The sequence below is a fragment of the Rutidosis leptorrhynchoides genome, chromosome 3 (assembly GCF_046630445.1).
Source record: "Rutidosis leptorrhynchoides isolate AG116_Rl617_1_P2 chromosome 3, CSIRO_AGI_Rlap_v1, whole genome shotgun sequence".
NCBI lineage: Eukaryota > Viridiplantae > Streptophyta > Magnoliopsida > Asterales > Asteraceae > Rutidosis > Rutidosis leptorrhynchoides.
This window is the reverse complement of record NC_092335.1, coordinates 302139364-302155210: the sequence shown is the minus strand read 5'-3', so window position 1 is coordinate 302155210 and position 15847 is coordinate 302139364.

Below are 15847 nucleotides of genomic sequence, written 5' to 3'. Positions count from 1 at the left end.
TTCTATAATTAGACTTGGTTTGTCAACTGCTACAGTTGACATTCGGTATCCTATACATTCGGTATCTTTGATATTCTGCGTGTTACTAACTTTTTTCCTTGTGGAGCAAGGTTATTGAATCTAATTCAAAGAAATTGGAGTGTGTTTAAGTTTAAATTGTTACAGAATTTGAGTACCGAGTCAAATACCGAACCAGAGTCTCGATATCATTTAATACATTGGTTTTAAGTATTCTAAGGCTTCAAATCTTGTGGTTACCAAATATATACCGAATCTGGGTGTGTTACTTGTGTTACTGATTAGTTTCCGATACAGAATTTGGTTTACCAAATATTTACCGAATCTGCTACAGTACCGAACCACTTACCGAGTCTGCTACAGTACCGAACCAGATACCGAATCTGACATTTTTGTTAGATTTTTGTGAACCTTCTTCCTAGATTTGTGTAATACCGAATCTTTACCGAATCTACATCAATTTCAAGATGTCTACCCAAGATACTTTGATCATTGGATTAGATTCCTGACCTCCAGTGTTTTTTGATGGCAAGTACACTCAGTGGCTCCACTGTATCACTTAGTACGTAGACTACAAGGGTGAGAAAGCAAAATATATATGGGCTTCTCTGAGAGATGGTCCAGTTGTAGAGTATCATTCGGATACTGGTATGCCAATTCCAGTCTATGAACTTTCTGGTGATAGACTTGAGAGAGTTCAGGGTGACATAGAGGCAAAGAACATTGTGATGCAAGCCATCCTATATGAGTTGTTTGAAAATGTTGATAGCAACACCATAGCAAAAGACATATGGGATGAGATCAAATGACAACAAGAAGGTTATGACATGTCAGATGTTACTAAACTAAATAAGGCTCTTGGATTTTATGAAGATTTCAAGTAGGAACCCGAAGAACAACTCAAGGATACCTATCGTCGTTTCAATGGTGTTCTCAATGAGTTGAAAAGGTGCAAGATTATAAAAGTGAATGCTGAAGTCAACATGAAGTTCCTCAAAAATCTCAATGTTGATTGGCTTTCTTATAGAACCATTGTTCGATCTACCAAAGAGATTGACAAGATGACTATTCATGAGCTTGTTGGAGTTCTTATGCATTATCAACCTGAAGTGTCTAAACTTCAAGAGGGAAGGAAAGAGTCATCTCCAAGTGATCTTCTTACTCTCATTGCCAAAAAGAAGAGCAAATCATTTTCTACTTCAAAAAGATTATCCAAGAAAGTTCTTGTTGAAGAATCACCTGATTCTGAAGAATTGAATCTTTCTGATGTTGATGATTCTCACCTTGAATTAGTCAAGATGGTACCCATGTTCACCAAAGCCTTGAACAAACACAAGTTCAAAGGCAAATCAAGCAATCAACGAAAAAAATCATCTTCTTCCTCCTACTACAAGATACCTGATCAATCAAAACAACAACATGCTGATGATTCCAAGAAGGATGATTCAATCTGTTTCAATTGTGGCAAAGCTGGTCATTACTCTCATAAGTTCAAGATGCCTAAGAAAAGGATGCAGCTTACTACAAGTAGAAAATATTGATGGCAAAGATTGTGAAAACTGGAGGAGAGCTGAAATTGGTTGATGATACTTGGTTTAACTAGACTGATGATTTAGATTCAGAGGTGGAACATGCAAATGTTTGCAAGGTGACTAAGCTCATCAAAGCAAAGGAAGCAATGGAGAATTCTGACTTAGCATCTGATGATGATGAGGTACAATCAACTAAAATCTTAACTGATTTTATCAAAATGCAAAATGACCTGATGAAGAACTTGGTCTCAATGTCAAAAGAAGTTAAAGGTTTAAAATCTGGAAACAAGGTTTTGAAAGATAAAATCAAACTAAATGAGACCAAACCTTCATCATCCAAAACACAATCGGAGATGAATATATTAAAAGTCCAACTCAGCTCTACGGAAACTGTGACGACTCGAAAATTTTCGACCAAATTTAAACTTAATCTTTATATGGTTTTGACACGATAAGTAAAGTCTATAATGTGAGCCTCGAAAATTTTGGAACTATGTTCATGTATTTAATTTTCGGTTTTCAAACCAACGGTCAAACTTTTGAGATTTTTAAATCCAAATTATTTTAAATATGATATTTTAATGTCATATGATTATATATAGTGTTTATATATTTTATTCGTCGCGTATTTATTATCTCTCCGAAAAATCAATCGCGTAGCGGTGTTTTCGCGTTTCGGGCTTCGTTCGGACATTTGGGCCACAAGCTATTGAACATTTATCAAATTTGGGCCACAAGGGGCCCACCCTAGTCAATATTCAGCTGAAATTTTGAAGGGGAGGGGGGTGATGTGTCAATCTTGGAAACTTGGTGTTTTGTTGAACAAAAAGGAACAATACTTCTCATTTTAACCTAGCACCTTATTTTTTTCTTTCTCTCCTCTCCATGAATGACCCAAACCTCCATCTTCATCATCATAATCAGCCAACATCATCATAGCATGGTGTTGAGTCCCCAAAATAATTAAGGATTTAATTATGACAAAACAATATTTATTTGCACTAAAAGTGTTATGTGCAGCCAGCACAAGTTTGTTTATGTATAGTCAGCTAATATAGCTGTGTCGAGTGTTTAGTATGCTGCCTAGTCTATCAGCACAAGGTAGAAATGTATTCTTCGAATTTGCACAGGATGTGCACCCAGCAAATAAAGAATATCAAGTGACTCAGCATATGAAGGACCAGTAAGTCTGGATATCAGCATACAACACAAGACAGCCATGCTCCATTACCAGCATGGTAGTTTCCCAGAGTGGTCTGTTGGGATTTAACAAGTTCATAATATACTTAAACCATTTTAAGAATTAAGAAAGCGGAAGCATGTTAATTACCAATTTAAGACTTGTTAAACTTTAACCAATTAAAGTTAAATCCCAATTAGGATCAAGTTGTGATATATACTTACAAACTACAAGCAAGTAAAGAGATTATACCTACTCCAAGCTTGCTAGTAAATGATGAAGATGATGATGATGAATGGAGCTCCAAAAGTGTGAAACCTCAAGTTGTAATACCCCAAACTTTGCACCAACACCCTAGCTTTTGGTTAGGATTTATTAGACACTTAAAATGAACTTGCAAAACTTGAAAATGAACTCCCTTTGAGCCTTGAAAGCCCACGGCAGCAGCACCTTCTTGGAGCAGATTTTTTTTTTTTTGCTTGATGTGTTTATTTTGCAAGTGTAAGTCTCAAGGAGTCAAGATGCTTGCATGTATATGGAAAAGGGAATTGTCTTTGACCAAGAAGGAATCAAAGAGCATGTGTACTCTAACTCCCATGTCACTCCCATTATATTTTATAAAGAATAGTTTTTATAAAATTTGAATTTTATAAAACTAGTTTTATAAAACTTCCATATTAATTTTATGTACATTTTATTACATAAAACCAATTTATATAAAATGTAACATAAATTAATTAATTATTTAACCTATAAATAATTAAATCCATATTATATAAATTATTCCATAATTTATATGTACACATCAAGTAATATTTAAGAAAACCATTTTTCTTAAAGTTCAAGTGTCGCGTATTTGATTAATGAACCAATCGTTAAAATCAAATACGAATAAGGTGTCGGTAAGTTTGTTATTGGGTATGACCCGACTTGGATCATAACACGTCAGCCACGTTAATTTAATATGTCTCTCGGGCATACGAAATACCTTCAATCTCCCACTTGCACGAGAAACATAAGAAATTAATGCAAGTGATGGATACAGCCTAACACACCGTCCATCACCCCTAATATGTTATGACTTTGTGCCATTCAATAACATCATCCCTTTCGAGTTCCCATCTCGAATATGATTAGGTGAATCTTTCATTATTTCCTTTCGTCCTAGATGTCATGTTAAATCCAAGAGATACAGAGTGATCACTCTCTTATAGATTTAACTTTTCAGGCCTTAGACATCTGACTCTCAACGAATAAGAGGGACAAATTCCATCTTGACTACATACGTCATAGATATACACTTTGTAATATACCTGAGTTCTTCCTTATGTACTACCATGTTTCAGAATAGCGAAGGAAAGAATCAAGGCACAGTACTTGGTGAATATCCGAACCCAATATGTATCTCAGGTCAGAGGATACAATGATATTCGCCTTTACTCAAGATTACATGTGATCAACCACAAAGGCTCTATACAGTAATTCTTGAGAGCGGGTCTTCCAATATTTGTTTTCCCACAAATATCTATGAACCTTGGTTGCAACCTTGCCCCACATTCAACCTATGAATGTATACCAATCCGAGTTCATAATAGTCTAAACCTCACACTTGTTCCCATAAATGTGATCAACCACGGAATTTAGAATAATAGTTTATTCATGGATGAAATATGCTAAATTGGAACATGACTCATAATTAAATTAATACCATAATTATATTAATGAGTTTGAACTAATTCGTTCCGTTACAATACATAAAGTAGATCAATTCCAATCACTAGAATATCGAAGCCCTAACGCACAAACATGTCCCTCATGTTTTGGCCCATGTAAAAGCTTCGTGAGTGGATCCGCAACATTATGATCTGTGTGAACTTTGTGAATACATATCTTTCCCTTTTCAACCTCATCCCTGATGTAGTTGAATCTCCGCTCAATGTGACGAGTCTTTTGATGAGCACGAGGTTCCTTGATTTGAGCAATCGCACCCTCGTTGTCACAAAAGATCTCAAGAGGGTCCTGAATGGAAGGGACCACTCCTAAGTCGTCGATGAATTTCTTCTTCCATGCAGCTTCCTGAGCTGCCAGTGAGGCGGCAATGTACTCCGACTCTGTAGTGGATAACGCAACAACCTCCTGTTTCGAACTCTTCCAAGAGACCGCACCACCATTTAACATGAAGACATAACCGGATTGTGATCGAGAGTCATCTCGATCAGTTTGGAAACTCGCGTCCACGTAACCTTTTACGGCGAGTTCCTCCTCACCAGACCCGTATATTAGAAACATATCCTTAGTCCTCATAAGGTATTTCAGTATACTTTTAACAGCAATCCAATGACTGTTTCCTGGGTTGTTCTGGTATCTACTTGTCAAGCTTAGAGCGCATGACACATCCGGTCTAGTACATATCATTGCATACATGATAGACCCAATTGCAGATGCGTATGGGACTTTCTTCATTCTATCTTGTTCATCTTTCGTGGTAGGACACTGAGATGAACTGAGAACGGTTCCTCTTTGAATAGGTACCAAACCTTTCTTAGAGTTTTCCATCTTGAACCTTTTCAAGATTTTATCAATGTATGTACTTTGACTTAAACCTATCAATCTCTTGGATCTATTCCTATAGATCCCTATCCCCAATATGTATTGTGCATCTCCAAGATCCTTAATGGAGAAGCAACTCTTTAGCCAAGTTTTGACTCCTTGCATTGTGGTAATATCATTCCCAAATAATAATATATCATCCACATATAGTACAAGGAACATGATAGTGCTCCCACTAGCTTTCTTATATACACAAGCTTCATCACCATTTTTAATGAAGCCAAATTTCTCGGCCTCCTCATTAAAACGATGATTCCACATTCTAGATGCTTGTTTCAATCCGTAGATTGACTTCTTTAACTTGCATACCTTTTTAGGATATTTTAGATCAACAAAACCTTCAGGCTGGACCATATAGACATCTTCCATAAGATATCCATTTAGGAAAGCAGTTTTGACATCCATTTGCCATATTTCATAGTCGTAGTGAGCAGCAATGGCAAATAATATCCTAATAGACTTTAGCATTGCCACTGGCGAGAAAGTTTCATCATAATCAACCCCTTGAGTTTGAGTGAAACCTTTTGCTACAAGTCTAGCTTTGTATGTATCCAAGTTTCCATGTATGTCGGTTTTCTTCTTGAAAAGCCATTTGCAATCAACTAGCTTGGAGCTAGGAGGTTGCACAACAAGTTCCCAAACTTGGTTTTCATACATGGATTGCATCTCGGCGTTCATGGCTTCCTGCCATTTATCTTTATCAATTCTTGATAAAGCATCTTTGTAGTTTGTCGGTTCATCCAAATCAACCGTATAGCAACCTTCCACGAGAAACCCATATCTCTCGGGAGGATTACTAATCCTACTAGATCTTCGAACGTCTTGTGTACCTTGATCATCCACTTGATCATTTTCAACATCCTCATGTTGAGTACTAGTGCCAACCAATTGTGTATCATCGGCTTGATCTTGTACCTCTACAAGATCTATCTTCCTTTCACCATCACCTTCCATAAGGAATTTTGTTTCAAGGAATTCCGCTTTTCGAGCAACAAATACGGTTTGCTCGGATGGATCATAGAAGTAATATCCCATGTCATCTTTGGGATATCCTATGAAGATACACTTTGTGGATCGAGCATGTAGCTTATTTGCTACATAACGCTTAGGATAAGCTTCACATCCCCATACTTTCAAGTATGAAAGAGAAGGAGGTTTTCCAAACCACATCTCATGAGGAGTTCGTTCCACCTTCTTGGTTGGGGCCATATTTAAAATACGAGCCGCGGAGCTTAGACAATAACCCCAAAATGATAGAGGCAACGAGCTTCTTGCCATCATAGATCGAACCATATCCATTAGGGTTCGGTTCCTCCTTTCGGAAACTCCATTAAGTTGGGGTGTTCCGGGTGGAGTAAGTTGTGAGATAATCCCACAACTCCTAAGATGATCTTGGAAGGCATCGCTTAGGTATTCACCTCCTCTATCGGTACGTAGTACCTTAATTGTCTTATTGAGTTGATTTTGTACTTCGTTTTGATATTCTTTGAATGCTTCAAACGTTTCGTCCTTGTGTCTTAATAAGTAGACATATCCGAAACGACTAAAGTCATCAATGAAAGTAACAAAGTATCTTTCACCTTTCCTAGTCATGGGTTTAAAGGGTCCACATACATCCGAATGTATTAATCCCAATAAATCTTTAGCCCTTTCATAGGTCCCTTTGAAAGGTGCTTTAGTCATCTTGCCTTGTAAACAAGATTCACATACTTCAAACGAATCCATTTCATTTGATTTCAAAAGTCCATTCTTTTGAAGTGTATGTATTCGGTTCTTGTTTATGTGACCAAGGCGACAATGCCATAAGTAGGAATCACTCAAATCCCTTTTGAGTTTCTTGGTGCTTGTATGGTACATTGAGCTACTAGATGATGTGTCATTATGAACCAATTCATAAATTCCATTTGAAGGCGAAGCCTTGAAATAGAATACATTATCTTTAGAAACATGAATATCATCATCAATAAAATTAACAACGTAACCACATTGTTTTAAGCGAGAAATAGAAATAATGTTTCTACACAAATCCGGAGCATACAAAACATTTTCTAAAATAAGTTCCAATCCGTTTGGAAGCTTCAAAATAAAATCTCCTTGAGCTTTAACATGCACCTTTGCACCATTGCCCATATAGAGACTTGATGTTCCCGCCTTATGATCACTTCTTTTGAACCCCTGCAAAGAATTGCAAATATGAGTTCCACATCCAGTGTCTAATACCCATGTATTAGAAGAAGTAATACTTAGCTCTATATATACCATATATATATTACCTGAGGTTTGCCCTGCATCCCTCTTGTTCTTCAACTCCTTAAGGTAGACCGGACAGTTTCGTTTCCAATGACCCATCTCACCGCAACCGAAACATGGGTCTTCCCTGGGGTTTGCCTTCTCGGTGACCTTTTGCTTCTTGGCCTTGTTGATGGTTGGGGTAACCATCTTCCCCTTCCCTTTGCCTTGATAGGCGGGTCCTTTTCTCTTAGCCACCTTTGGCTTAGAGGTGTTACCTTTGGACCCACCTTGATCGATTGCTAACACGGGTAAAGCCCTTTTACCCATGCTAGTTTCCGCCGTTCTAAGCATACCGTGAAGCTCACCTATGCTCTTATCCATCCCATTCATATTGTAATTAATTACAAATTGATCAAACCTTTTTGATAGGGAATTAAGGATAAGATCGGTGGCTAACTCATTTGATATGTTTAGGTTAAGACGGTTAGCACGATCAATAAGGCTCTTCATTTTGAGGACATAAGAGGAGACGGATTGGGTGTCATCCATACGACATGCATGTAGCGCTCGAACCGTTTCGAAGCGCTCGACACGTGCTTGTTGAAGGAACATCTCCTTCAATTGCGTAATCATGCACTATGATGTTCGAAATCCTTTTGGAGTTCGGGTATCATAGTCCCAAGCATTAGACAAGCGACTTGCACCGAATCGGCGCAATACTTGTCATAATAAGCCATGCCCTCTATATCTTCCTCATCCGGTTGGTCGGGAATAGGGTCCTCCAACACATACGCTTTGTCCTCAAGTTTGAGGACAATCCTAAGATTACGGAACCAATCCATAAAGTTCGTATGGTTGAGTTTGTCTTTCTCGAGGAGAGACCTTAATGATAGGTTGTTTAGGTTAAGTGGTGCATTTTGCATGTTGTTGTTATTTGCGGCCATCTACAAAATTTAACAAAGTCCTTTTAAGTATCGATTTTAAATTTAATAAACAATACCCTTTTATTTTTAATTGTTTTATTAAATCTTAGAATCCAACGGTAAATCAAATTTCGGTTAGGTGACCTTTATCCCGTTATTTGATTTAGCTAGGTAGTCATTTATGTGACAATTGCAATCCTTTTGCAACTTCTAAGTTATGGGATCATGCAATCCTTTTGCATGGCATATTTATCCCATCAACGCCTATTTGTTCCTCATGCTTCGGTGACCCTAAGTTCATGATTCCTAAATCAAGTCGTCCTACTTGTGTAAACATGTAGACTTAACATATAAGTGGTTAGGTGACCTTTATCCCACATGTATGCGAAGTGTACCTTATTCATATTAGTTCACTCATGACGGTTAGGTGACCTTTATCCCATCAAGAGATTCCTAATATGTCTAAGTGTTTCCACAAAAGGATGGCGTTTAACTTGTTTACCTTGTTTTAGTAAAGGGATTTTAAGTTTTCATAAATTCTAGTTTAAGAAAACATTTGCCATACACCAACATGCATTTGGTGTATAGTTCATTATGAAAAGCCAATTTCATGTCTATAAACCATTTTATATATATGATCCTAATCATGATCTTAATAACCGTTTATTAATGTCCTTTTAGCCATTTTTAATTCAACCAATTAAATTGTCGTTTTGCATGTCGTTAATTAATGTATAATTTAACCAATTAAATTTCCATTTTGCTTGTTGTTAACTTGTGTGATTAACTTGTAGCATACAAACATACAATCCACAATCATACAATAAACAACCATGCATGCAAAACAAATATGTTCACAATCAAGCCATTTTGGTAGACATTTGTTTAGCCGAAAACAAATGCCACCGGATAAGGGGTAATTACACAAAGTAGGAGATTTCAAATCTCCCACTTAACCTTGCATCCAAATGCTTCTTCATGTGTTCTTCAAGTCTTCATCATTCTTCATCATTTTACAAAATATATCCTAATACATTTTGTCTAAAAAATGAAATTACAACCTAATCTATTTTACATACCAAATATAAAATAAATTACATAACCAAATGAATTATTACATGCCAAATGAATAAATATTATTACAAACCAATTGAATAAATATCAATCAACCATGCATGCAACCAAACACAAGGTCAAGGCTTAGATTGTGAACATCATCAACAAAAGTGAAAGGCAATACAGAATCACAAGTGATTGGAAACACAGAATCACAAGTGATCTGCAACACAGAATCACAAGTGATTGGCAATACAGAATCACAAGTGATCGGCAACACAGAATCACAAGTGATTGGCGGTACAGAATCACAAGTGATTGGAAGTACAGAATCACAAGTGATTGGCAGTACAGAATGCAGAATCACAAGTGATTTTGGCCAAAATGACAACCACCCAAAACCCAAAATTTTACATTCTACTTCATGCATGTTCATAGAATGCAAAATTATAGTGGGTTTAATAACCATCTCGAAGCATATTTCAACAACTTCGGCTCTAGATACCATTGTTGGGATTTAACAAGTTCATAATATACTTAAACCATTTTAAGAATTAAGAAAGCGGAAGCATGTTAATTACCAATTTAAGACTTGTTAAACTTTAACCAATTAAAGTTAAATCCCAATTAGGATCAAGTTGTGATATATACTTACAAACTACAAGCAAGTAAAGAGATTATACCTACTCCAAGCTTGCTAGTAAATGATGAAGATGATGATGATGAATGGAGCTCCAAAAGTGTGAAACCTCAAGTTGTAATACCCCAAACTTTGCACCAACACCCTAGCTTTTGGTTAGGATTTATTAGACACTTAAAATGAACTTGCAAAACTTGAAAATGAACTCCCTTTGAGCCTTGAAAGCCCACGGCAGCAGCACCTTCTTGGAGCAGATTTTTTTTTTGCTTGATGTGTTTATTTTGCAAGTGTAAGTCTCAAGGAGTCAAGATGCTTGCATGTATATGGAAAAGGGAATTGTCTTTGACCAAGAAGGAATCAAAGAGCATGTGTACTCTAACTCCCATGTCACTCCCATTATATTTTATAAAGAATAGTTTTTATAAAATTTGAATTTTATAAAACTAGTTTTATAAAACTTCCATATTAATTTTATGTACATTTTATTACATAAAACCAATTTATATAAAATGTAACATAAATTAATTAATTATTTAACCTATAAATAATTAAATCCATATTATATAAATTATTCCATAATTTATATGTACACATCAAGTAATATTTAAGAAAACCATTTTTCTTAAAGTTCAAGTGTCGCGTATTTGATTAATGAACCAATCGTTAAAATCAAATACGAATAAGGTGTCGGTAAGTTTGTTATTGGGTATGACCCGACTTGGATCATAACACGTCAGCCACGTTAATTTAATATGTCTCTCGGGCATACGAAATACCTTCATGGTCTACATCAATGCACTATTCAACAGAAGTCGAAGACAAAGTTGAACAGAAAAGGACAGGAGTCGGCGGCTGACAAGTGACCTTAGAAGACCACGTGGGAATGCAGAAGTGGAACGCATGTGCAGACATGTGTTATACTTTATTCATACCTAGGGAACACAACATTCCATTTGTTTAAATTAAATGGTAGTGCCAAACCGAATTGGTGTGTTCCTGCAAATAGCTGCCTAAGAGGAAAGAAGGAGAGCACGCCTTCTGACACAATTGTCCCCACAAGTACAAGGCATCCAATGTACTAGTGGACAATAGATTAATTACACGGTTAATAGAACTACTATATATATTGTTGTATCCACTATTGTAAAAACTAGTGGTGTGGGTTTATCTGTTAGAGTCCAAACCGTGTAATAGCTTTAGTTTATCTCTTAGCTATAATCTAGGTAATCTGTATCAACCAACTATCATTTCCGCCAAGGATAGTTGTGATTCTTTCTGATTTAATCAATAAAGAATAACCGTTGAAAATTACCTGTGACTCTATCTTATTTACTACAGAATACTAAACGTGTTTAACTCACTAGTTAATTAAGAAAAGAATTGTATTCACCCCCCCTCTACAATACTCCTGTTGTTATTAAGGGACCAACAACTGGTATCAGAGCTTCAGTCTTGATAATTAATATCTTGGATCTGAATTCTCTTATGGCTTCGTATTCAAACTCAGCTTACCTTGAGAATGGCTCGTCTAACAGACCACCTAAGTTTGATGAAGATGAGTATGAAACCTGGAAGGCAAGGTTCATGCTCCATCTTGAGTCTGTGGATGCACTCATGCCTGGAATTGCCAAAGATGGCCCTTTCGTTCCCACTGAGACAGTTGGTAGTGCACCAGCAACAGCTGACACTCCTGCCATCCCTGGCAGAGAGGTTATTCTCACTCCCTCTAGATGGGATGATGAGGATAAACGTCGAGTTGGTCTTGACCCTAAAATCAGAACCCTGTTAGCCATAACTTTGCCTAACCCACTGTTCAAACTGATCAAGGGAAAAGAAAATGCTAAGCTTATGCTTGACTACCTAGATGTCACCTATGAGGGTATGGGAGAAGTTAGGCAGAACAGGATGATTGCTTTTAAAAGAGAATATGAAATGTTCTTTGCCTATAAGAATGAAACCCTTAAGCAAACCTTCATTAGGTTTAACTCTTTGATAGCAGACCTGACCACTTTAAATGTGACCTACACTGAATTTGAACAAGTGAACAAATTCATTGATGCACTGCCATGTAAATGGAAACCTCTTACTGACCCATTAAGAACCACACAGACCCTAAAGAACTTTAACCTGTCTTCTCTCTACAGTTCTCTTTGGAATCATGAGAAGGCAGAAGCCAAGTTTGAACTTAACATGAAAGAAAACTTTAGGTCTGCCCCCACCACTTCAAAATCATCTAAAAATGATGATGCTGCTCTTATTGCTGCTGCTAAATGGAAGAAAGCTCAAAAAGCTTTACTGGTTCAAAAGTTACTGGCAGAACAAGAGTCAGCTGATAGTGTTGAGGAAAGTGGTACTGGGTCTGAAGAAAGCAGTACAGGTGAAAGTGATGTAGAAGGGTTTGCTGAAGGTATGGCTCTGCTGGCTAGGCAGTTCAAAAGGTTCAATCGTAGTAGAACCAGCAAGTCATACAAAGGGAGCAAAAAGCCAAATGCTAGGTACAACAGCAAGTCAGTCAAGGGTCCTAAATCTGAGTGCTTTAATTGTGGGAAGGTTGGACATTTTGCTGCTGAATGCATGTCCAGGAAACCTTCCACGTCACATGCTAACTCTTTCTCAAAAGCTGATAAGTACAAAAACAAGTACAAAGCTATGAAAGCTCAGATGAAGGAAAGTGTAAAGACTGACAAAAAGGGTAAACAGCCAGAAAAGGTTCTAGTTGCTGAACATCATGACTGGGATGAAGCCAGCACGTCCTCATCTTCTGATAGTGATACTGATGATGATGGTGCTGGTTATGCTACTGGTAAAAAGCTGTGTTTGATGGCCAAAGAGGTCGAGGAGTCTGATGAGGATGATGGTGGTAGTACGTTTTTGGCTGATATGAGGGAAGCTGATCAAAACAGAGATTCTCCTCAATGGAAAACTGAAATGATGTATAAGGTTGATAATTTTCGAACTTATACTGATGATGAAAAAGCTGAAATGTTTGACTACCTAAGAATTGATTTATGCAGAAGCTGCAAACGTGAAGAGAGTTTGAAATCTAATAACAAATCTTTAAATGAAAAACTCAAAGGCAAAAATGATGAAATTAAGATCTTAAAAGATACAATTTCCAAACTTGAAAAACAAAACTTTGCTTTAGAAACTCTTCACGTTGAGGCAGCAGAAGTCAAGACCCAGCTGGACAATCTCAAAAGAGTTGTTGCTTCATGGTGCACATCTGCTCAACGCACAGCTAAATGTGTTAACGAGCAGGTGCCTGCCCAAGTTTAAGCCTTCTTTGCTGGTGACTATGCTGCTGCTGCTGCTATTGCAGAAGTTACTTTCATGGACCCGATTCTTGAAACTGATCCTGAAGCTGTCTTGCCAAATACTTTTGCCAAGATAGTTGAAGGTAAAAAGGTTGTGACAAACAAATTTGTTAGACCTACTGTGTCCCCACCACCTGCCATGAAGGAAATTTTGGAGGATGAAGTTAGAGCAAGAGAAGCCAGTAACTCAATTGATGAGACTACTGACCCCTCAAGCATCTACTACATGACTCCGGAAGAAAGACGTATTAAAAGGGAAATCACTGAAAACAATTTGAGAAAAGTTAAACCAACTGATTCCCCTTCGTGTTCGAGTTCTACCAGTGCTAAGCCAGCTGATGACCAATCTACTGGTCACCCAGTAGCTGCAGACAAGCCAGTGAAACGAAATACTGGCAAATCTAAGGCAGCAGTTAAGATACCTACTGGTTCATCAGCATCAGAAGACAAGCCAGCAACTTCCCACGCTAACTTGTCAAATGATAAAGGAAAGACAGTTCGCCATGGTCATGGTACTGGTTCCAAAAGGAAAGCTGCCCATAAGGGAAAAGCAAAAATTGACTCGACTGATGAGCTGTCTATCACTGAGATAATGACAGCCAAGCTTGACCAGCTAATTGAGGCAGTAACCAAAAGTTGACCCGATCCTACTGCCCCTATTAGATCTGTGCATGACCAGCCACAAAAGCCAAAAGTGAGAAAATGCTACAAATGTGGCAGCAAAGCTCACTTGGCTAACCAGTGTACTCAAACCCAAACCCCATCTGCTGCTTCTTCTAGCAAGCCAGTAGAAAAGAAGAAGTCATCAAAGGTGACTCCTTCAGAACCCATCCTTGGATGGGTTCCCAAAAAGAATTAATCTCTAAGTTATTGTGCAGGGCATTCAAAACAAGCAAATCTGGTATCTCGACAGTGGTTGTTCGAGACATATGACCGGAAGTAAGTCCCTGCTGATGGACTATCAGGAAAAGGATGGTCCAGTTGTTTCGTATGGAGATAATTCGTTGGGTTACACAAAGGGTTTTGGTACTTTGACAAATGGGAATGTCACGTTCTCAAATGTTGCATATGTAGTTGGGCTTAAACATAACTTACTCAGCATAAGCCAACTGACAAGCAAGAATAAGATAGTCCAATTCAGAAAGAAAATTGGTACTATTTTTGATAAGACAGGGAAGCCACTGCTGACTGCAAAACGTCATGAAAACATGTATCAAATTGACATGAACACAGCAGTCACAACAACTGATACTTGTTTCTATTCGAAGGCAGCAGACAACCTGAAGTGGTTATGGCACAAGAGACTCTCACATCTCAACTTCAAAGATATTCACAAATTATCCAGTAGAAGTTTGGTGTCTGGGCTACCCACAATGTCTTATGTGAAGGACAGATTGTGTCCTGGTTGTGAAAAGGGGAAACATCACCATGCCTCGTTCAAATCAAAGCAAATCTCATCTGTTGAGAAACCATTTCACTTACTTCATATGGATCTATTTGGTCCAGTGAATGTGGCCAGCTGTAGTGGGAAGAAGTATACACTGGTTATTGTTGATGAATATTCGAGATACACTTGGGTGTTCTTTTTGAGGCAAAAGAGTGAAGCTGCTGATGAAATCATCAATTTTATCAAAAGAATGGAGCTTTTGAATGGGCAACTGGTGAAGCAACTAAGATGTGATCATGGTACAGAATTCAGAAATGCTACATTGGAAGAATTTTGTGCTGACAAAGGTATTTCCCAAAATTTCTCTGCTGTGAGAACACCTCAGCAAAATGGTGTTGCAGAAAGAAGAAACAGAACTCTCATTGAAGCAGCAAGATCTATGTTGGCTGAGTCTGGGTTGAAGAATTCCTACTGGGCAGAAGCTGTGAATACTGCCTGTTTTACCCAAAATAGATCTCTTATTGTGAAAAGACATCAGAAAACTGCTTATGAAGTTCTCAAAGGAAGAAGACCCTCAATTTCATTTTTCCATGTATTTGGCACTCCCTGTTACATTCTAAATAATAGGGATCAGCTGGGCAAATTCGATGCTAAAGCTGATGAAGGTATATTCCTTGGATATTCCAACATGTCAAAGGCATATAGGGTCTACAACAAAAGAAGGGGTTGTTTTGAATAATCCATTAATGTTACATTCGATGAAACTGCCTCTGCTTCATCTACTGATCGTGAAGATGAAGTGTTACTGTTTGAAGAGCCTACTCAGCAAGCTCTTGATGATGAAGAGCCAGCAGCACAACCCTCACCAATCCATGCTGCTGGGTTCTCTGATGATGAAATGGAACATTCTGTTCCATCTGTGTCTAAACCAAGTGGACCTACTGGCTCTACTGAA